This window comes from Populus euphratica, unplaced genomic scaffold (genome assembly GCF_000495115.2).
Source record: "Populus euphratica unplaced genomic scaffold, PopEup_1.0 scaffold280.1, whole genome shotgun sequence".
In the NCBI taxonomy this organism is placed as follows: Eukaryota; Viridiplantae; Streptophyta; class Magnoliopsida; order Malpighiales; family Salicaceae; genus Populus; species Populus euphratica.
Genome location: NW_011499979.1, coordinates 83,618 through 104,710, shown reverse-complemented (window position 1 = coordinate 104,710; position 21,093 = coordinate 83,618). Strand labels below are relative to the sequence as shown.

The following is a 21,093-nucleotide window of genomic DNA, read 5'->3' as shown; positions in this document are numbered from 1 at the left end:
CAAATGCCTCCTTTTATAGGCTAAAATTAGGAACTATTGATTTGATGACTAATTGATGAGTAGGTGGCCAACTCTTGACTTGGTGACAATCTTTATCTTCTCTTATCTGCCCAAAATGTTATTGATAATGTTAAAATTAGAGCCACTTGAAAACATGAAAGTTGTAGGAAATTGTCTCATCGTTCTTGTGTAAAACATTCAGCTCATTTGGACTTCTAGAACTCTAGATATGGGCCAAATACCGAACAATGCTCGGGCTGGAAGACAGATTCGGGCTTCTTTGTTGTTGCTACAATTTGGACTTGAAAATAGCCTTTTTAGATCTTGGGCTCCATATGAAAGTTGTAGGCCTATGTCTTACCTTTCCAATTCTAAGCCATGAAAAGAAGATAAAAGTTGAATAATGCGTGACTTAAAATTAAAATGAGATGCATCAGGAGGAAAAACTATGCATGATGATGCACTTGTTCTTGTGGGATTCATATGGTCTCTAAGTGTTCTAACACAGTTATTCTCATTATTCTCATTATGAAGTGATTGATTATCTTCTTCGACCATATTTTCTGAAAATGATGAGGATACCCTACAAAGTCTACCACTTGATGTACATGACCACACTCTCATGCACGTGTAGGAATAGAATAAAAAGGAAGAAGAAAACAAAAAAAGAAGAAGAAAGAAGAGACAAGAAACAAAGTTATATTCAAGAAAGGTGAAAAGAGAAAATAAAATAAATGCTATAATTTGTACAAGAACTTACCTCCCCGGCAACGGTGCCAAAAACTTGACACGACTAAAAGATTGATGTCTTCTCCCAAGTGTAGGAGTGTCGAAGTAATAAATAACCCGGCAAGACCGGGGTCGAACCACAGGGAGGTTAATTGTACAAATTATAAATAACAATAATACAACAACAACAACAACAACAACAATAATAATAGTAATAACAATAATAATAATAATAATAATAATAAAGAAAAAAAAGGAGAAGAAGAAGATGATGATGAAAACTTTGAGATGGAATATTAATGTAAGGACTAAACAATGATAATAACAAATGTCAAGGTTAGAGGTTCCACTAATGGTATATCAAACAAGTATAGTATAAACTCTTATTATTGAATTGGAAACCACACACAAAGGAGGTTCCAATCAGATTATATATTGTTAACATGATTACATTAGTCATCTTATTCAATTAATGCTAATACTTGTAAATCTCGTCAAGCATTCATGATTATAACTTATGTTAACAACAAATCAAGTTCCTTTCATAGCTCAGGTGTCGATTATACCATACAGTATAGGCTATGAAAGTGTCAAGCATTTGTTGTACCAAGTGTTATACAACATAAATCAAGATTAGTCATTTAACAAGCAAAGTATTAAAGAGTGAATAAGATAACAAATACAAAACATGTTAGTATCAAACATTAAAGTCCATATTGAGTTTACACTATACTTATTCTTACACCATTAGTGTAACCTTTTCACCTTGACATAATAAACTTAGCTAGACATAATGAAAGAAAGCAAAATAGATAAACAAAATAAGAACATAAAAGTTAACTAAGTAAAGGAAAGGAAATGAAAGGCATAAACTTGATATTAATGAAAGCAAAGCATAAACATTATAAAAAATGTAAAGAGAGAAAGCAAGAGCATGATCTTGATCTGGAAACCAAGATGCCTAAATGCATGGCAAATGCCTCCTTTTATAGGCCAAAATTAGGAACTATTGATTTGATGACTAATTGATGAGTAGGTGGCCAACTCTTGGCTTGGTGACAATCCTTATCTTCTTTTGTCTGCCCAAAATGTCATTGATAACGTCAAAATTGGAGCCACTTGAAAACATGAAAGTTGTAGGAAATTGTCTCATCGTTCTTATGTAAAAACTTCAGCTCATTTGAACTTCTAGAACTCCAGATATGGTCCAAATACCAAACAGTGCTCGGGCTAGAAGACAAATTCGGGCTTCTTTGTTGTTGCTACAATTTGGACTTGAAAATGACCTTTTTAGATCTTAGGCTCCATATGAAAGTTGTAGGCCTATATCTTACCTTTCCATCCATATAAAGTAGACCAAAATCTGATATCTACAGCTCCAAATATGACCTAATTACCGAATAGTATTCTGGTTTGGATTGCGCCGACATCTCTTTTCTAAGTTTGGCCATCTCTTTGTCCTTTTAATTTCATTTCTTAAATTCATCAATCAATCCTTTCATTTATGTGATAGGCCTGCATTTAAAATGAACATTTATCATAAATTAAAGGTATCTTATATTATTAGATATGTTATTATAAAACATGTTTTAGTTAAGGAGTTATTGATACTTCGAGTGCAAGATGATGATGTAAAACCTTGATAAAAATGCACTTTTAAGTACTAATCAGTGTATTCACACACTTCACGGTGAACCCATAAAAGCTCTGGACCCGAGCTCGTCCTTTTTAAGATTAGAAAAGAAAGATTCAAATGGCAAGTGTGACTTATGTCCACTGATGCTCATTTGGACTTTTGCTTGGATTGTAACTCACCCTATGCAATGGGTATTGTGAAATTTTTTCCTATACTCATGTTGTATAAGGTTAAGAGGCCGATTACTTCATGAGTAATTCAGGCAATTTAAGAACCAAATAATTTCTTTGAGGATAGACTAAACTGAGCCAAACCTTATGAGTTAAATCCTATCAAGTAGGATATACCCTTTAAGACACAAATAAATGTCAATGCATTCCATATTCTCATTATATCTCCATTGATCTTTATAGGAAGTGTGAGATGGAAAAAAACCAATACTATTGAGGAATTTTTTACAGATCAGAATGAAAACATCAAATTTCTTCCCTAAATCGGTTCAAGTTCCTGTAGGTTTGGAGTCCTTAGTGAGAAATTTCTTAAGAGAATCTGATCTGGTCTGTTCCTTATCATAAGTGAAAGGAAAACCTAAAACAAATAACAAGCATGCACCATCCATATGGCATTTTGCATCTATTTATGCATTTCATTCATTTTACTTGCATTCATTCAGGTTGAAATATAGGTCCCCTAAAATACCATAAAATTCATTACACTCGACTATGAAGGAAGATAATGGAGAACGAAGAAAGAGCACATCTAGAGGCTCATTATCAAAGGGAGTTGGAGAGCATGAAAAATGATATTGCACGACTTACAAGTCTACTCGAGGAGACCTTGGTATCCAAGTCTGGAGAGGATACCTCTACTCAACCAGCAGTTGCAACTCCATTTGTATCTATACTAGCAGCTTCTTTTGTATTCACTTCTCAAAATTTAGGGGCAAATCCCTCTTCATTTGAACAACAGTTCACTACCAATGTTCCACCAGCACAAGTGCCGATTGTAAACTTGACAAGTGATGACTCACATAGGATGAGATTCTCTAAACATGTTGATTATGATAAATTGATCGCTCTGGAAGAAAGATTGAGGGCAGTCGAAGGGGCAGACTTATATGATCCCGTTCATGCTGCAGAGATGTGTTTAGTCCCAAATGTAGCTATACCCAAAGAATTTAAGGTACCAGAATTTATCAAGTATACTGGAACTGAATGCCCAGTCACTCATCTTAAATCTTATTGTAATAAGATGGCAGAAGTGGTGAATGATGAGAAACTTCTCATCCATTTCTTTTAAGACAGTCTTTCTGGATTAGCGCTAAGCTGGTATACAAGGCTAAATAATACAAAGATAAGAAAGTGGAAAGATTTGGTCAAAGCTTTTGTGGACCAGTATAAATTCAACGTGGAGGTAGCCCCAGACAGGTCAAGCTTGTTAGTCATGGAGAAGGGCAACAAAAAGACTGTAAGAGAATACGCTTTGAGATGTCGTAAAAAAGCACCTCATGTGCAACCCTCTTTGTTAGAAAAAGAAATGGTCACTCTGTTTTCTAACACTTTTAAATCTCCCTACTTTGAACACCTAGTGGGTAGTTCAACTTAGCATTTCTATGATGCTATAACTATTGCTGAAAGGATAGAACAAGCAATAAGAATGAGGAGAATGTTAGAGCCTACTGAGAAGAAAGGCTTTGCTGGGAAAAAGAAGGATTCTGAGGTGAACAATGTAGAAGGAGGGTACAAGGGTAAGACAAAAATTACCATCATTATAACTTTCAAATACCTACCCAACAAGTTGCAAGTGTAAACTTCACTAAACCATTCCCTACCAACCAACAAATCCAACCAAATGACCAACAAAGTAACCAGATTGTTAATCCTCCAAGAAAGAATTTTCAAATAACCTAAGAACGATTGCCACCATTACCACTTCTATTGGGAGAAATGTACTCGAAGTTGTTGAGTATTGGGCAAGTGGCCCCTGTTCCCTTAACACCACTACAACCTCCATACCCAAATTGGTATAAGCCTGATATGACATGTAAGTATCATGCTGGCATTGCTGGGCATAACATTGAAAGCTGTAGCGCATTTAAAAACAAGCTTCTGTAATTGATAAAAGTTGGATGGATAACTTTTGATGATGCACCAAATGTGAATTCCAACCCTTTACCCAATCATGCTACAAGTAGTGGAGGGGTGCATGCTGTAGGAGTAGAGGGTAAGAACGAAAGAGCTTTAAAGGTTTCCATGTAAAAACTGTATGGTATGATAGTACAGTCTGGATATTTATCCAAGTTTGAACTAGTAATGAATGGAAATAATTACTGTAAGTTTCATGGCGAGGTGGGACATCACATTGATGATTGTGAAGAATTTCACCAATAAGTGAAAAGGATGCTGATTTTCGGCATGATACGGATAGAAAGTGAAGAAGAGAGCAGTGAAGTTGGGATGATAGGCCGTCAGGAGAAAAAAATGGAGGTCTGTAGACTTCAACCAATTGTGGGTGGTCCACTAAAACTAATCCTAACCAAGCCTGTATGCACTAATAATGGAAGTTATGGCACAATGCCTTACAATTATGGGTATTCTTTCAACATTAAGAATCCTACTCCTATCTTCCATACTGAAATTGGTGGTTTAACTTGAAGTGGTCGGTGTTTTACACTAGAAGAATTAGAGAGGCAGAGGAAAGCTAAAGGAAAAGAAATAGTTGATGCTTTTAAAGATATGGAAGTGAACAAACCTATAAGTGAAGAGGAGTCTAATGAATTTCTGAAGTTGATAAAGCATAGAGAGTATAGTGTGGTAGATCAGTTGAAGAAAAATCCTACTAGAATCTCTTTAATGTCACTTATCTTGAGTTCTGAGTTACACCGTAAAGCATTGCAAAAGGTGTTGAATGAAGCATATGTGCCACAGGATATTACTCAAGATACAATGGAATATTTGGTGGGAAGAATTCAAGCCTCCAATTACTTATACTTCACTGACGATGAGCTAGACCCGGAAGGGACTCGGTATAACAAGCCCTTGTATATCACCGTGAAATATAAGGACTATCTGATCGGCAAAGTGCTTGTGGATAATGGTTCAACTTTGAATGTGCTACTAAGGTATATGCTAGATGAGATGCCAATTGATGTGACTCATATGAGGCCAAGTACTATGACAAATAGAGCATATGATGGTTCCCCTAGACAGGTAATAGGGACCATTGACATTGAATTGTTTATAGGGCCTCAAATATTTTTGATAACCCTACAAGTGATGGATATCCATTCTTCGTATAGCATGTTATTAGGAAGGCCATGGATACACGCCTCTAGGGCTGTGACATTATCTCTACACTAATGTTTGAAGTACATTATCAATGGTACTCTAGTGAAAGTTAAGGCAGAAGAAACCTTGTCCATGATAAGGAATGTGACGGTCTTTTATATTGAAGCAGAAGATTGCAAAGATGGAAATCTCCATGCCTTCGAGATTGTGAACATTGAATAGGTACCAGAGAATATGGTGTTGAGAAGACCAGTTATTTCTGATACTGCTAGAATGATAACTAAATTCTTTTTAAAACATGGGTTACCATTCTAGAATGATCCAATTATTGGAAATCTTAAAAGAGTCAACATGATGAAAATTAAGGTTGCTGATCAGAGGTTTGGGCTTGGCTTTAAGCCTAAGAAAGATGATCACAAGAGAGCTGCTAGGATAAAGCAAGAAAGAAGGTTGGCCAGAATAGAAGGAAGAAAGCCAGAGGAAGAAGACATTGTAATCCTATCTATCCATGTTTCTTTTCCAAAGTCAGCATATGTGATGAAACTTGAAAACATGATGGAAGTCTTGGGACAGAAACTTGCTGTCATGGATATCAACAATGTAGAGGAAGGTGAAGGGAAAGGCTGGAACTGTGATGATGAGCAAAAAACAACAAAAGAAGATGAATTGTTACCTCAGTTAACTGTCCATTCTCTAGAAGAGGCTCCAACCAGCGCCTTTGTGCGAAAGCTTTCAGTTGAAGAAGTATTCTAGAATTGGGAGATTGAAGAAGCCCTAGTTGTTTTCAAGAAGTAATGATTAAGCGTCTACTTATATTTGCTTTTATGTGCTATGTGTGCTTTGCATTGTAGTTTGCTTTATGTTTTTATACCTAGTTAGAAATCTTGGCTCAAGATGACAACATAAGGTCTTTTCATAATTGTTGAGCCAACTTTTATTGAGATCAAGCATTTTCATTAGCATTTGTTATCTTTCTTTTATTTTTTTCGGCTACAAGATATGCATTCACACTAAAAACACCTTTCGCATTCAGGAATTCTGAAAGTGAATCCTCCATAAATCCACAAACATATTGCATTTAAAATGAATGGCTAAAGTTTAATAAGGATGAGATTGCAATGGATAAAGAGGAATGGAATGAAGAGTTTGCTAGACGGGTAGAACAGTCAGAGCATGCTTGGAAACCTGTAAAGGAAGAATTAGAAGTGATAAATGTAGGCATTGAGCAAGATAAAAGAGAGCTAAATATTGGAACTTTGATTACTACAGAAGAAAGATACAGTTTAACCTTATTACTATAAGAGTATCTTCATGTGTTTGCCTGGTCTTATGCAGATATGCCTGGTTTAGACATTGATATTGTAGTACACAGATTGCCTTTGATAGAAGGATGTAAACCTGTTAAGCAGAAATTAAGAAGAACTCGCCCAGATATTGTGCTCAAGGTCAAGGTAGAGATAGAGAAGCAGTGGGATGCTGGTTTTCTAAAAGTTATTAAATACCCTCAATGGGTATCTAATATAGTGGTAGTACTAAAAAAGGATGACAAAATCAAAGTATGTGTAGATTTCAAGGATCTAAACAAAGCTAGTTTAAAAGATGATTTTCTTTTGCCTCACATAGATGTCCTGGTAGACAATGTTGCTGATTAGTACTTAAAAGTGCATTTTTATCATGGTTTTATATCATCATTTTGCACTTGAAGTATCAATAACTCCTTAACCAAAACATGTTTTATAATAATATATCTAATAATATAAGATACCTTTAATTTGTGGTAAATGTTCATTTTAAATGCAGGCCTATCACATAAATGAAAGGATTGATTGATGACTTGAAGAACTTAAATTGCAAGGATAAAGAGATGGCCAAACTTAGAAAAGAGATGTCGGTGCAATCCAAACCGAAACACTATTCGGTAATTGGGTCATATCTGGAGCTATATATCTCAGATTTAGTTCCAATTTGTATGGATGGAAAGGTAAGACATAGGCCTACAACTTTCATATGGAGCCCAAGATCTAAAAAGGCCATTTTCAAGTCCAAATTGTAGCAACAACAAAGAAGCCCGAATCTGTCTTCCAGCCCGAGCACTGTTCAGTATTTTAGCCATATTTGGAGTTCTAGAAGTCCAAATGAGCTGAATTGTTTACACAAGAAAGCTGAGACAATTTCCTACAACTTTCATGTTTTCAAGTGGCTCTAATTTTGACGTTATCAATGATGTTTTGGGTAGACAAGAGAAGATAAAGATTGCCACCAAGCCAAGAGTTGGCCACCCACTCTTTGGGCAGACAAGAGAAGATAAGGATTGTCACCAAGTCAAGAGTTGGCCACCCACTCATCAATTAGTCATCAAATCAATAGTTCCCAATTTTGGCCTATAAAAGGAGGCATTTGCCATGCATTTAGGCATCTTGGTGTTCAGATCAAGATCATGCTCTTCCTTTCTCTCTTTGTATTTTTTGTAATGTTTATGCTTTGCTTTCATTAATATCAAGTTTATGCCTTTCATTTCCTTTCATTTACTTAGCTAACTTTTATCTTATTTATGTTCTTATTTTGTTTATTTATTTTTCTTTCTTTTCACTTATCAATTAGTCATCAAATCAATAGTTCCCAATTTTGGCCTATAAAAGGAGGTATTTGCCATGCATTTAGGCATCTTGGTTTCCAGATCAAGATCATGCTCTTCCTTTCTCTCTTTGTATTTTTTGTAATGTTTATGCTTTGCTTTCATTAATATTAAGTTTATGCCTTTCATTTCCTTTCCTTTACTTAGTTAACTTTTATGTTCTTATTTTGTTTATCTATTTTGCTTTCTTTCATTATGTCTAGCTAAGTTTATTATGTCAAGGTGAAAAGGTTACACTAATGGTGTAAGAATAAGTATAGTGTAAACTTAATATGGACTTTAATGTTTGATACTAACATGTTTTGTATTTGTTATCTTGTTCACTCTTTAATACTTTGCTTGTTAAATGACTAATCTTGATTTATGTTGTATAACACTTGGTACAACAAATGCTTGGCACTTTCATAGCCCATACTGTATGGTATAACCGACACCTAAGCTATGAAAGGAACTTGATTTGTTGTTAACATAAGTTATAATCATGAATGCTTGACAAAATTTACAAGTAGTAGCATTAATCGAATAAGATGACTAATGTAATCATGTTAACAATTTATAATCTGATTGGAACCTCCTTTGTGTGTGGTTTCCAATTCAATAATAAAAGTTTATACTATACTTGTTTGACATACCATTAGTGGAACCTCTAACCTTGACATTTGTTATTATTATTGTTTAATCCTTACATTAATTTTCCATCTCCAAGTTCTCATCATCATCTTCTTCTTCTCTTTCATTATTATTATTATTATTATTATTATTATTGTCATTGTTGTTATTATTGATATTACTATTATTATTATTGTTTTACTATTGTCGTTTATAATTTGTACAATTAACCTCTCTGTGGTTCGACCCCGGTCTTGCTGGGTTATTTATTACTTCGACACTCCTGCACTTGGGAGAAGACATCAATCTTTTAGTCGTGTCAGCTGCTAGGAGTTCAACTTACTCCTTCATGGATGGATTCTCCGGTTATAACCAGATTAAAATGGTTAAAGAAGATAAAGAGTAGACCACTTTTGTCACACCATGGGGAATATTTTGCTACAAAGTGATGCCATTCGAGTTAAAAAATGTTGGAGCCACATATCAAAGGGCAATGGTGACACTTTTCCATGATATGATACATAAAGAGATTGAAGTGTATGTGGATGATATGATTGCCAAGTCTAAGAATGAAGAAGATCATGTTCAGGTTCTAAGAAAATTATTTGATAGACTAAGGAAGTATCAGTTAAAGCTGAATCCTTCAAAATGCTCATTTGGGGTGAAGTTTGGAAAATTGCTAGGATTTGTGATAAGCAATAAAGGAATAGAGGTCGATCCTGATAAAGTGAAAGCAATTCAGGCTATGACAGTCCCTAAAATCGAGAAAGAAGTAAGAGGCTTCTTAGGACGTTTAAATTACATCGCTCAATTCATATCTCAGTTACAAGCAACATGTGAGCCAATTTTTTGATTACTTCGAAAAAAGAACCTTGGTACATGGGACAAAGATTGTCAAGAGGCTTTTGATAAAATAAAGCAATACTTACAGAATCCACCTTTGCTAGTGCCACCTGTGCCTGAAAGACGTTTGATCTTGTATTTAACAGTAAATGAGGTAGCAATGGGTTGTGTGTTGGGACACCATGATGAGTCTGGAAGAAAGGAGCAAGCTATCTATTATCTAAGTAAGAAGTTTACCGATTGTGAATCCAGATATACTATGACTGAGAAGCTATGTTGTGCTCTTGTATGGAGTACGAAGTGTCTTCGACAATATATGTTGTATTATACCACCTGGTTGATCTAAAAAATGGATCCTCTTAAATACATCTTTGAGAAACCTTACTTGTCAAGCCAAATAGCAAGGTGGCAAGTAATGTTAGCTGAGTATGACATTATATACAAGACAAGAAAATCTGTAAAAGGAAGTGTAATTGTTGATCATCTAGCAGATAATGCTATCAAAGATTATGAGTCTTTGAAATTTAACTTCCCGGATGAGGATGTGTTGATAGTAGAAGAAGACAAAGAGAAGAATGATTGGTGGATCATGTATTTTGATGTGGTAGTGAATGTTTCTGGTAATGGAGCAGGGGCTGTGATAATCTCACCTGACAAGAAGCAATATCCCGTCTTAGTCAAATTACAATTTGAATGCACTAACAATACTACTGAATATGAGGCTTGTATCCTTGGATTAGAAGCTGTTTTGGAGATGAAAATAAAGAAGCTTAATGTCTATGGGGATTCAATGTTAATAATCTGTCAAGTGAAAGGCGAATGGCAGACCAAGGAAGAAAAAATGATACCATATCAACAATATCTCTCGAAACTGACTGAGGGCTTTGATAAGATAGATTTTACCCATATAGGAAGAGACAAAAACCAGTTTGCTGATGCTTTGACAACCTTAGCTTCTGTGGCCAAAACTGATTACGGAATCAGGGTACAACCAATTTGCATTGAGATTAAAAATTTTCCAGCTCATTGTTATTTAATTGAAGGAGAAATAGATGGGAACCCATGGTTTTATGACATCAAGCAGTTTATCCAATATCAAGAGTATCCCTTGAAGGCATCTAAAGCAGATATGAAGACCTTGAGAAGGTTAGCTCTGGAATTTTACCTGGATGGAGAAATTCTATATAAAAGGTCATTTAATGGAACTTTACTAAGATGTCTAGATGAAATTGAAGCTAAGGTAGCATTGCAAGAAATTCATGAAGGAATTTATGCAACTCATGCAAGTGGGCATATGATGGCTAGACAATTGCAATGATCTAGGTACTTCTGGATGACTATAGAGAAAGATTGCATCGATTATGTCAGAAAATGTCATAAATGTCAAGTGCATAGTGATAAGATAAATGCACCTCCAACTCCTCTATTTAATATGACATCACTATGGCCGTTTGCAATGTGGGGAATAGATGTGATTGCGTCAATCAACCCAAAGGCCAGCAATAAGCATCAATTTATCTTAGTAACCATTGATTACTTCACAAAGTGGGTGGAGGCCAGCTCTTATGCTCATGTAACTCAAAAGGTGGTCAAGTGTTTCATTGAGAAAGATTTGATCTGCCGGTACGGTTTACCTGAGAAGATAGTGACCGACAATGCCCAGAATTTTAATAGAAAAATGATCACAGAATTGTGTGTGATTAAACATTCAAGCTCATCTTCCTATAAACCAAAGATAAATGGTGTTGTCGAAGCTGCAAACAAGAATATCAAGAAGATTATCTAGAAGATGGTAGTCACTTATAAGGATTGGTATGAGATGCTTTCCTTTGCTCTACATGCATATCGCACAGTAGTAAGAACATCTACTAGAGCTACACCTTACTCACTAGTATTTGGGATGGAGGCAGTAATGCCTTTGGAAGTAGAAATTCCATCTTTGAGAGTACTAATAGAATCTGAACTAGAAGAAGCTGAATGGGCTAAGGTGAGATATGAGTAGTTAAACATGATAAGTGAGAAGAGGTTGGCTGTAATTTGTCATCACCAACTATACCAAAGAAGGATGGCCAAAGCATATGACTAGAAAGTTCGACCAAGAGATTCAAAGAATGGGATCTTGTACTAAGAAAAATCTTACCACTACCAAGTGAAAACCGAAGCAAGTGGGCACCAAACTATGAAGGCCTATATGTAGTGAAGAAAGCATTCTCCAGAGGAGCTCTGTTGTTAACTAGGATGGATGGAGATGATTTACCGAGGCCTGTGAACTCTGATTCTGTGAAAAAGTATTATATGTGATGTGTTTCATTCAATCAAAATCAATTAAATGAAGTTTTGGCTAGGAAATTCTCTTTGCATATACCTCACCAAAAAGCCAATGCATGATCTCAATGGCTCAACAATTTGATCTTTCAAACTTTTTTACAAGAGAATCCATTCTTCTTAAATGAGGTTTTAAAAGAATTGATTTTGTTTATGATTTCAATGAAATAAATCAATGATTTGTTTAGGATAATGTTCAAAGCAATTCCCTTAAAAGAGATGACCACACAAGTCAAAAACATCCAAGTGGAACAACTATCACTCAAATTCTGTCTTGGACCTATATTTTATCAGCATGAATAATGGTTGGTAGTATATTAGTTTGTCATGGACTCCTAAAACATGGTATCTTATAAATCCAAAGCATTACGCTGGATGTGGACAAAGTTTATTGGTTTTAACTGATCTTACTTAAAATGAGGAAAGGCCATCTTTGATATTCCTTTCACTTTCTTTAAAATTATCCTTTGTAGTCCCAATTTGAGCCGAGTCTATTTAAAGCCATTTTCTTTCATAAGAACCTTAACTAAGATCACACCCTACACTAGGAGGCAAAAAGAAAGAAATGCTTATGAAGTCTGACAACAAGGAATTCAACAAAAATTCTAAATAATTGAGATAATTCCCAACAAATATGAGAAAAAAAAAAGAAATTCCTAATTTGGAATATTTAGTATCATTTTTGTTGTCAAGATAGCAAAAGAAAAGACTAAGATAAGATAACAATGATCTATAATTTTTAAACCCTTAAACACTCTTTTGAGCTTATAAAATACTCTTTCTTTTATAGCCTTGAGCTATAAAATACATTACGTGCCTTTAAAGTCATTTCTAATCAAGAAAGCAACCTGGATCAATAAACAGCGTTTTCAAAATATAAGATACTTTTCCATAAAGAGTCATGACGTAGCAAATAATTACTCATTATTATTCATGTTGTTAAAAGGAGTGTTTTTAAAAATAAAATGCAATTGTTCCTTTTCTCTCAAAATAAATTCAAGCAATCGCTTGAACACTTTGAAAACCAAAGCTGAAGGTCATCTCACCACTTACCTTCATCTGAGATTATTTTTACTAAGAGATTTAATACAAATCCTTAGAGTTGCTTGAATATTGTTATAAACAGACATTGAGAGTTTCAGTTTTCAAAAACAAAAGAGATCTTTTGAAAAATCATTTTTGAAAAAAAAAAGGTTTTCTTTGTAAGAAAAACGAATATATGACACACTAAGAGGCAGTGTTAGAAAATCAGAGATTATAATGACAACAAGAGCAAAGAAGGAAATGAAATGAGGCAGTTAATTCTTCCAGGGGAAGAGAAGCAGTCACTAGATTCCTAATGGCACAAAGAAATTTGTTTCCCTAGTGGAAGATACACATGATAAAACTATAGACTTCTTCCAGTATGGGATTGAAATAGCATGATTATGCAGTATCTATGAAATGAGATTGTTGACTCTTATAATATGATCAGTGAGACAATATGATAACTGAGACATCTTCAGATATGAAAATCCCAGATGAAGCAGGATAATCCTCATATATTGACCATGTGAATTGGTTAAAGAATCCTCAATAATGGGAATGTTACCAACAACACAATGTCAGGCCAAACAGAAGCTAATGCTCTCAGCAAAGTAACCAATAGAGAAAGGGGCAGTGACTATTGGGAAACTCAAACAAAGCTTATCTTGGAGAACTAAACAACATGGGTCGGCTTGAGTAGATTTGAAAGACGCGTGAACCAAAAAAAATTACTAAAATTCAAGATTGTCAAACAAGATGAATGGGGGATCTATATTTCAAAAAGGTAAGATGCATTGCATATCATCTAACTTCACAAGCATTGCATATTTGTCTTGTAGATATTTCTTGAAACAAAATTCCCAACAGGATCCAACGAGATTCAGATGAAATGAAGTTCTTCTAATCACATCAAATATGGCAATTTCATAAAAGCAAAATTCATAAATGAAGACAAGCAAAATTCCCTTAAGCTTTCTCCTCAACCCATGTAACAAGCACTAGGCCAATAACTCCCAAGTCAGTTGACTTTAGGGTACTAGGTGTTCAAACACCCCTTCGGGCATGTGATAGACCTGCATTTAGGATGGGTTGAGGAGAAAGCTTAAGGGAATCAAACACTGCACTATCTACATATTAGTATTTGCAACTCGAGTTACTAAGCTCGTAGGGGTGTCTCAACACCTGATGCCCTAAGACCAACTGGTCTGGGAGTCATTAGCCGAAAGCTCGTTACATGGGTTCAGGATACATTGTGCTATAAATTCTTGCTTTAAAAAAAAAAGAAAAAAGAAAAAAAAAAGATAACAATCCCAACCCGAAGAAGTTAACCTTAAACATTAGAACAAAAATTTTGTTTTCTTCCATGAAAAGCTCCATAACTATGTTTTGAATTATTGAGCATCGAAAGAAGGTTTACTAATATCTTGTTTAAGAGGTATTAAGCAGATATATAAATTTAATGAGAGTTTATTTATCTAGATAGATTAATAGAAGTTAAATGATGAATGCCTTGCTTTGTGGTATTTGCAAATTATTTTTCTATTTTAAAGCTTTGATTACTAGGGACTAGTAATAAGCTGGTTGGGGGGTGTGATTAGTACTTAAAAGTGCATTCTCATTAAGGATTTATGTCATCATATTGCACCTAAAGTATCATTAAATTCCCTAACAAAAGCATGTTTTATATTAGCAAGTCTAAAAATATAATATACCTTTAATTCATGGTAAATGTTCATCCTAAATGCAGGTCTATCACATAAATAAAAGGATTGATTGATGAGTTTAAGGATTGAAATTGAAAGGATAAAAAGAAGGCCAAACTTAGCAAAGTGTTGCTGGTGCATTCCAAACTCGAACACCGTTCAGTAATTTGATCATATCTGGAGCTGTAGATATCAGATTTAGGTCCATGTTATATCGATGGAAAGGTAAGACATAGACCTACAACTTTCATATGAAGTCAAAGATTCAGTTCTGCCGTTTTCAAGCCCAAATCTTAGCAACAACGAAGACGTCGGAAGCTGTCCTGCAGCTCAAGCACTATTCGGTTTTTGGCTCATATCTTGAGTTCTAGAAGTCCAAATGAGCTCTGATTTTTTTTTATGGAAAGCTGAGACAATTGCCCACAGCTTCCATAATTCAGTTGGCTATAATTCTGATGTGAGCAATGACGTTTTGGCCAGCCAACAATATCAAAAATCAGCCCACAATATCAAAAAACCAGCAGCCATTAATGTCAAAAACCAGCCACCAAATCAATGGATGCCCACCAATTCTTCAATCAATCAATAGTTCTGAAACTTAGCCTATAAAAGGAGGCATTGTCCATGTATTTAGTCATATTAATTTTCAGATCAAAGTTATCTTCTTGCTTTCTCTCTACATCTTTGTAATGTTCAAGTTTTCTTTTATGCTATAGTAATCTCTTGTTTATGCTCTTTCATTTCCTTTCCTATACTTAGTTAGCTTATATTATGTTTATGTTATTATATTGTTTATTTGTGTTTTTCTCCTTCTTAATGTTTAGCTAAGTTAATTATGTCAAGGTGAAAAGGTTTCTCTAATGGTGTTAGAATAGGTATAATATAAACTCAATATGAGCTTTAAATGTTTATATCCAAGAAAGATTGTTATTAACATGTTTTATCTTTTTATCTTACTAATTCTTAATACCTTGCTTATTAAATGTTTAATTTAGATTTGTGTTGTATAATATTTGGTACATCAAATGCTTGATCTTTCATAGTTTTCGGCCGAAATTGTTATTATGATAGAAACTTGATTTGTTGTTAACATAAACTAGCAACATGAATGCTTGATGATATTTATAAGTATGGTATTACTTATATAAGATAATTAATATGATCATGTTAGTAATTTATAATGAGCTAATAACGAGAAATCATCCGATTAGAACCTCCTTTGTGTGTGGTTTCTAGTTGAGTAATAAAAAGAGTTTATATTATATTTATTTGAAATACCATTAGTGAATCCTATAACCTTGACATATGTTTTGTTATTGTTTAATCCTTACATCAATATCACATCCCAAAACTTTCTTCAACTCCTTTTCTGTTATTATTCTCTTTAAATCTTTTTCTTTATTTGTAATTTATATAATTCACCTCCCTGTGGTTCGACCCCGGTCTTGCCGGGTTATTTTACTTTGACACTCCTGCACTTGGGATAAGACATCAACTCTTTGATCCTGTCAAGTTTTTGGCGCCGTTGCCGAGGAGGTAAGTTATTGTATAAATTAAATATTTTATTTTATTTTATTTTCACTTTTATTTGTTTTTCTAATTGTTGTTTCTTTTTCTTTTTCTTTTTTTTTTCTTTTCTTTTGTATTTGCATGAGAGTTTGGACACGTACATTAAGTGGTAGACTTTCTAGAAAATCATCATTTTCTTTAGAAAACATGGCCGAAGAAGATAACCAATCAATTCATAATGAGAATAATGAGAATAATGAGAATAATCGTGTTAGAACACTTAGAGATCATATGAATCCAACAAGAACAAGTGCACCATCATGTATTGTTTTTCCTCCTGATGCATCTCATTTTAATTTTAAGCCAGGTATTATTCAACTTTTACCCACTTTTCATGGCTTAGAATTAGAAAATCCATACTTGCACTTAAGAGAATTTGAAGAAGTTTGTAACACTTATAATGACTTAAATTGTAGCATGAACACCATCAGATTAAAGCTTTTTCCTTTTTCGTTAAAAGATAAAGCTAAAACATGGCTACAAAATATTAGGTCAGGATCCATTCATGCTTGGGATGAAATGCAACAACAGTTTTTAAAGAAATTTTTTCCTTCTCATAGAACAAACTCTTTCAAAAGACAAATCACCACTTTTACTCAAAAACCAGGAGAAACATTTTACAAATGTTGGGATAGATATAAAGACTTGCTTAATACCTGTCCTCATCATGGTTTTGAAACATGGAGATTGGTTTCACAATTTTATGAAGGGTTAACACCTAAAGATAGGCAAATGGTGGAATTGATGTGCAATGAAACTTTTGAAAATAAAGACCCTGATGAAGCAATGGAGTACTTAGACTTGCTAGCTGAAAATGCTCAAAATTGGAACACCACAGGTACTTGTGAGGCACTAGGTAAAACTCAACCTCATACATCTAATGGAGGCATGTATAGCTTTAGGGAAGATCATGACCTTCAAGCCAAATTTGCATCTTTAGCTAGAAAAGTTGAGGCACTAGAATTAAAAAAGAGTGGTCAATTAAAATCTGTTCAAGAAATTGTGTGTCAAATTTGTGAAACCAATGAACACTCAACCAATGATTGTCCCACGTTGCCTTCTTTTAAGGAATGTCTCCATGAACAAGCTAATGCTTTAAATAGTTTCCAAAGACCAAGTCATAACCCGTACTCACAAACATACAACCCTGGTTGGAGAAATCACCCAAATTTCAGTTGGAAGAGTGGTAATAATAATGCACAAACTTCACAGCCACCATTTCAAACACAACATAATTTTCAAAATTCTCATGGATATGCACCTCCTTATATTCCCCCTCCTAGAAGAAATCTTGAGGAAACATTACATGCATTCATTGAAAAGCAAGAGACAATCAACACTCAAATGCTCAAACCATGGCTGATTTGAAAGATACTCTTGTAAAGTTCACATCTGCTCTTAGTTTTCAGGAGAAAGGTAAGTTTCCATCTCAACCCCAGCAAAATCCCAAGGGGCAATACAATTCAAGTACAAGCAATTCCGGAAGCTAACATCTGGATCAAGTCAAATCAGTCACTACTCTCCGTAGTGGTAAGGTTATTAAAAAACCCATTCTTGAACCTTGTGAGAAAGAAGGTGAGTTAGTCTCCAAGGGTAAGGAAATGGTTGAACCTGATCATTGCAAAGAAGAGACTGATTCCCCACCAGCACTTCCATTTCCTCATGCCATGACCAAACAAAGGAAAGTCAATCACAATTCTGAAATCTTTGAAACTTTCAAACAGGTAAGGATTAATATACCTTTGCTAGATGCTATTAAACAGGTACCATCTTATGCTAAATTTTTGAAAGATCTATGCACTGTAAAGAGAAAATTGAATGTGAAAAAGAAAGCCTTCTTAGCCGAACAAATAAGTGCCATTCTCCAAAATAATAATGCTTTGAAATATAAAGACCCTGGTTGTCCTACAATTTCTTGCTTTATTGGAGAACATAAAATTGACAGAGCTTTACTTGATCTTGGAGCTAGTGTGAATTTACTTCCATATTCGGTTTTTCAAAGTCTCAATCTAGGTGAGTTAAAACCTACTTCTGTTACTCTTTTACTTGCTGATAGATCTATAAAAATGCCTAGAGGAATAGTTGAAGATGTGTTAGTACAAGTTGATAAATTCATCTTTCCTGTGGATTTTATTGTCTTGGATACATAACCTGTTGAAGCATGCAATTCAATTCCTGTTATTTTAGGACGTCCATTTCTTGCAACTTCTAATGCATTGATTAATTGTAGGAATGGAGTGATGAAGTTATCTTTTGGAAACATGACATTAAAAATGAATGTTTTTAACATTTGCAAGCAACCTGGAGATGATAATGATTTACAGGAAGTAGATTTTATTGAAAAAATAATTTACGATCAATTTGAAAATTCTTCCAATGAAACTGAGTTTAATGAATCTGAAGATTTGCAAATGGTTTGTTTTCAGGAAGAATCAAAGGCAAATATTTGGAGACCAAAAATTGAGGAATTGCCACCACGATCAATTGGGTGGACCTTCAACTGTTCAACCACCAAAACCCGATTTGAAGTCATTGCCATGTAATCTCAAATACTCATTTTTGGGAGAAAATGAAACTTTTCCAGTAATAATTTCTTCCAAACTTAATGTTCATCAAGAAGGTAAGTTATTACAAACTCTGAAAATGCACAAAAATGCATTAGGATGGACCATAGCTGACATAAAAGGAATTAGTGCTTTGATTTGCACACACAAGATTTATTTGGAGGAAAATGCTAAACCTTCTAGAGAAATGCAACGAAGGCTTAATCCTAATATGAAAGAAGTAGTGAGGAATGAAGTCATTAAACTTCTAGATAATGGAATCATTTATCCTATTTCTGATAGCAAATGGGTAAGTCCTACTCAAGTTGTACCTAAAAGTCTGGAGTTACTGTGATAACAAATGAGAAAAATGAGTTAATTCCAACGAGGACTATTACTTGTTGGCGCATGTGCATTGACTATAGGAAACTTAATTCAATTACTAGAAAAGATCACTTTCCTTTACCTTTCATGGATCAAATTCTAGAAAGAGTTGCAGGTCATGAATTTTATTGTTTTCTAGATGGTTATTCAGGTTACAACCAAATTGAAATTGCATTTGAAGATCAAGAGAAAACTACTTTCACATGTCCATTTGGTACATTTGCATACCGAAGGATGCCTTTTGGATTATGTAATGCACCAGCCACGTTTCAAAGATGCATGCTTAGCATATTCAGTGATATGGTTAAACGTTTTCTTGAGATTTTTATGGATGATTTTTCTGTTTTTGGTGATTCATTTGATAATTGTTTAACTAATTTGGAAAAGGTTTTGAACAGGTGTGAAGAGAAGAATCTTGTGTTGAATTGGGAAAAATGTCATTTTATGGTAACAAACGGCATTGTACTTGGTCACATTGTTTCATCAATAGGAATTGAGGTTGATAAATCTAAAATTGAGTTAATTGTCAACTTGCCAACACCAAAATCTGTTAAAAATGTTAGATCATTTTTAGGACATGCTGGTTTTTATAGAAGGTTTATCAAAGATTTTAGTATAATATCTAAGCCATTGTGTAACCTTCTAACAAAGGATAATGTTTTTGAATGGACTGAATATTGTGAAGAAGCCTTCGTTAAACTTAAAAACCTGCTTACATCTGCTCCTGTCATTCAAACTCCTGATTGGTCATTACCTTTTGAAATAATGTGTGATGCTAGTGATTATGCCGTCGGTGCTGTTTTAGGACAAAGAAAAGATAAGAAACCCTATGTGATTTACTATGCAAGTAAAACTTTAAATAGTGCTCAAATAAATTACACAACCACTAAAAAGGAATTACTTGCTGTAGTATTTGCATGTGAAAAATTCAGATCTTATCTTGTTGGCTCACTTGTTATTGTTTTTAGTGATCATGCAGCGTTGAAATATCTTCTTTCTAAGAAGGATTCTAAAGCTAGATTGGTACGGTGGATTTTGTTACTTCAAGAATTCGATATCACAATCAAGGATAAGAAAGGCACCGAAAATGTTGTCGCGGATCATTTGTCAAGATTGGCAACTGATTCAAAATCTGACATCACATCAATCGATGACTACTTTCCTGATGAATCTTTACTTTCTGTCACTACAATGCCTTGGTTTGCTAATATTGTTAATTTTCTTATTTCAGGACATTTGCCAGCGCATTGGGGCACCCAAGACAAAAGAAAGTTCTTGAACGAAGTGAAGAACTTTTATTGGGATGACCCTTATTTATTCAAATATTGTCCTGATCAAATATTTTGAAGATGCATTCCCGACAATGAGGTAAGTAATGTCATTAAATTTTGTCATTCTGAGGCATGTGGGGGTCATTTTTCGTCAAAAAAGACAACTGCAAAAATCTTACAATGTGGATTTTATTGGCCCACCATGTTCAAGGACACGCATGCATTCTGCAAATCTTGTGAAAATTATCAAAAGTTAGGATCTCTTTCAAAACGTCACATGATGCCTTTAAGTACTATTCTTGTCATTGAAATCTTTGACTGTTGGGGTATAGATTTTATGGGTCCATTTCCTCCATCATTTGGTTTTGTGTACATATTAGTCGCAGTAGACTATGTTTCAAAATGGATAGAAGCAATTCCAAGTCGTAACAATGATCATAAAACAGTCATTAAGTTTTTGAAAGAAAACATTTTGAGTCGATTTGGAATCCCTCGGGCCATGATAAGTGATGGTGGAACACATTTCTGTAACA

At 34.4% G+C, this 21,093-nt stretch overlaps 1 pseudogene; it reads left to right on the top strand.

The window, feature by feature from the left end:
* The first annotated feature begins 3,400 nt into the window (after positions 1–3,400).
* Positions 3,401–12,040, top strand: LOC105139708 (uncharacterized; annotated as a pseudogene).
* Positions 12,041–21,093: the final 9,053 nt, after the last annotated feature.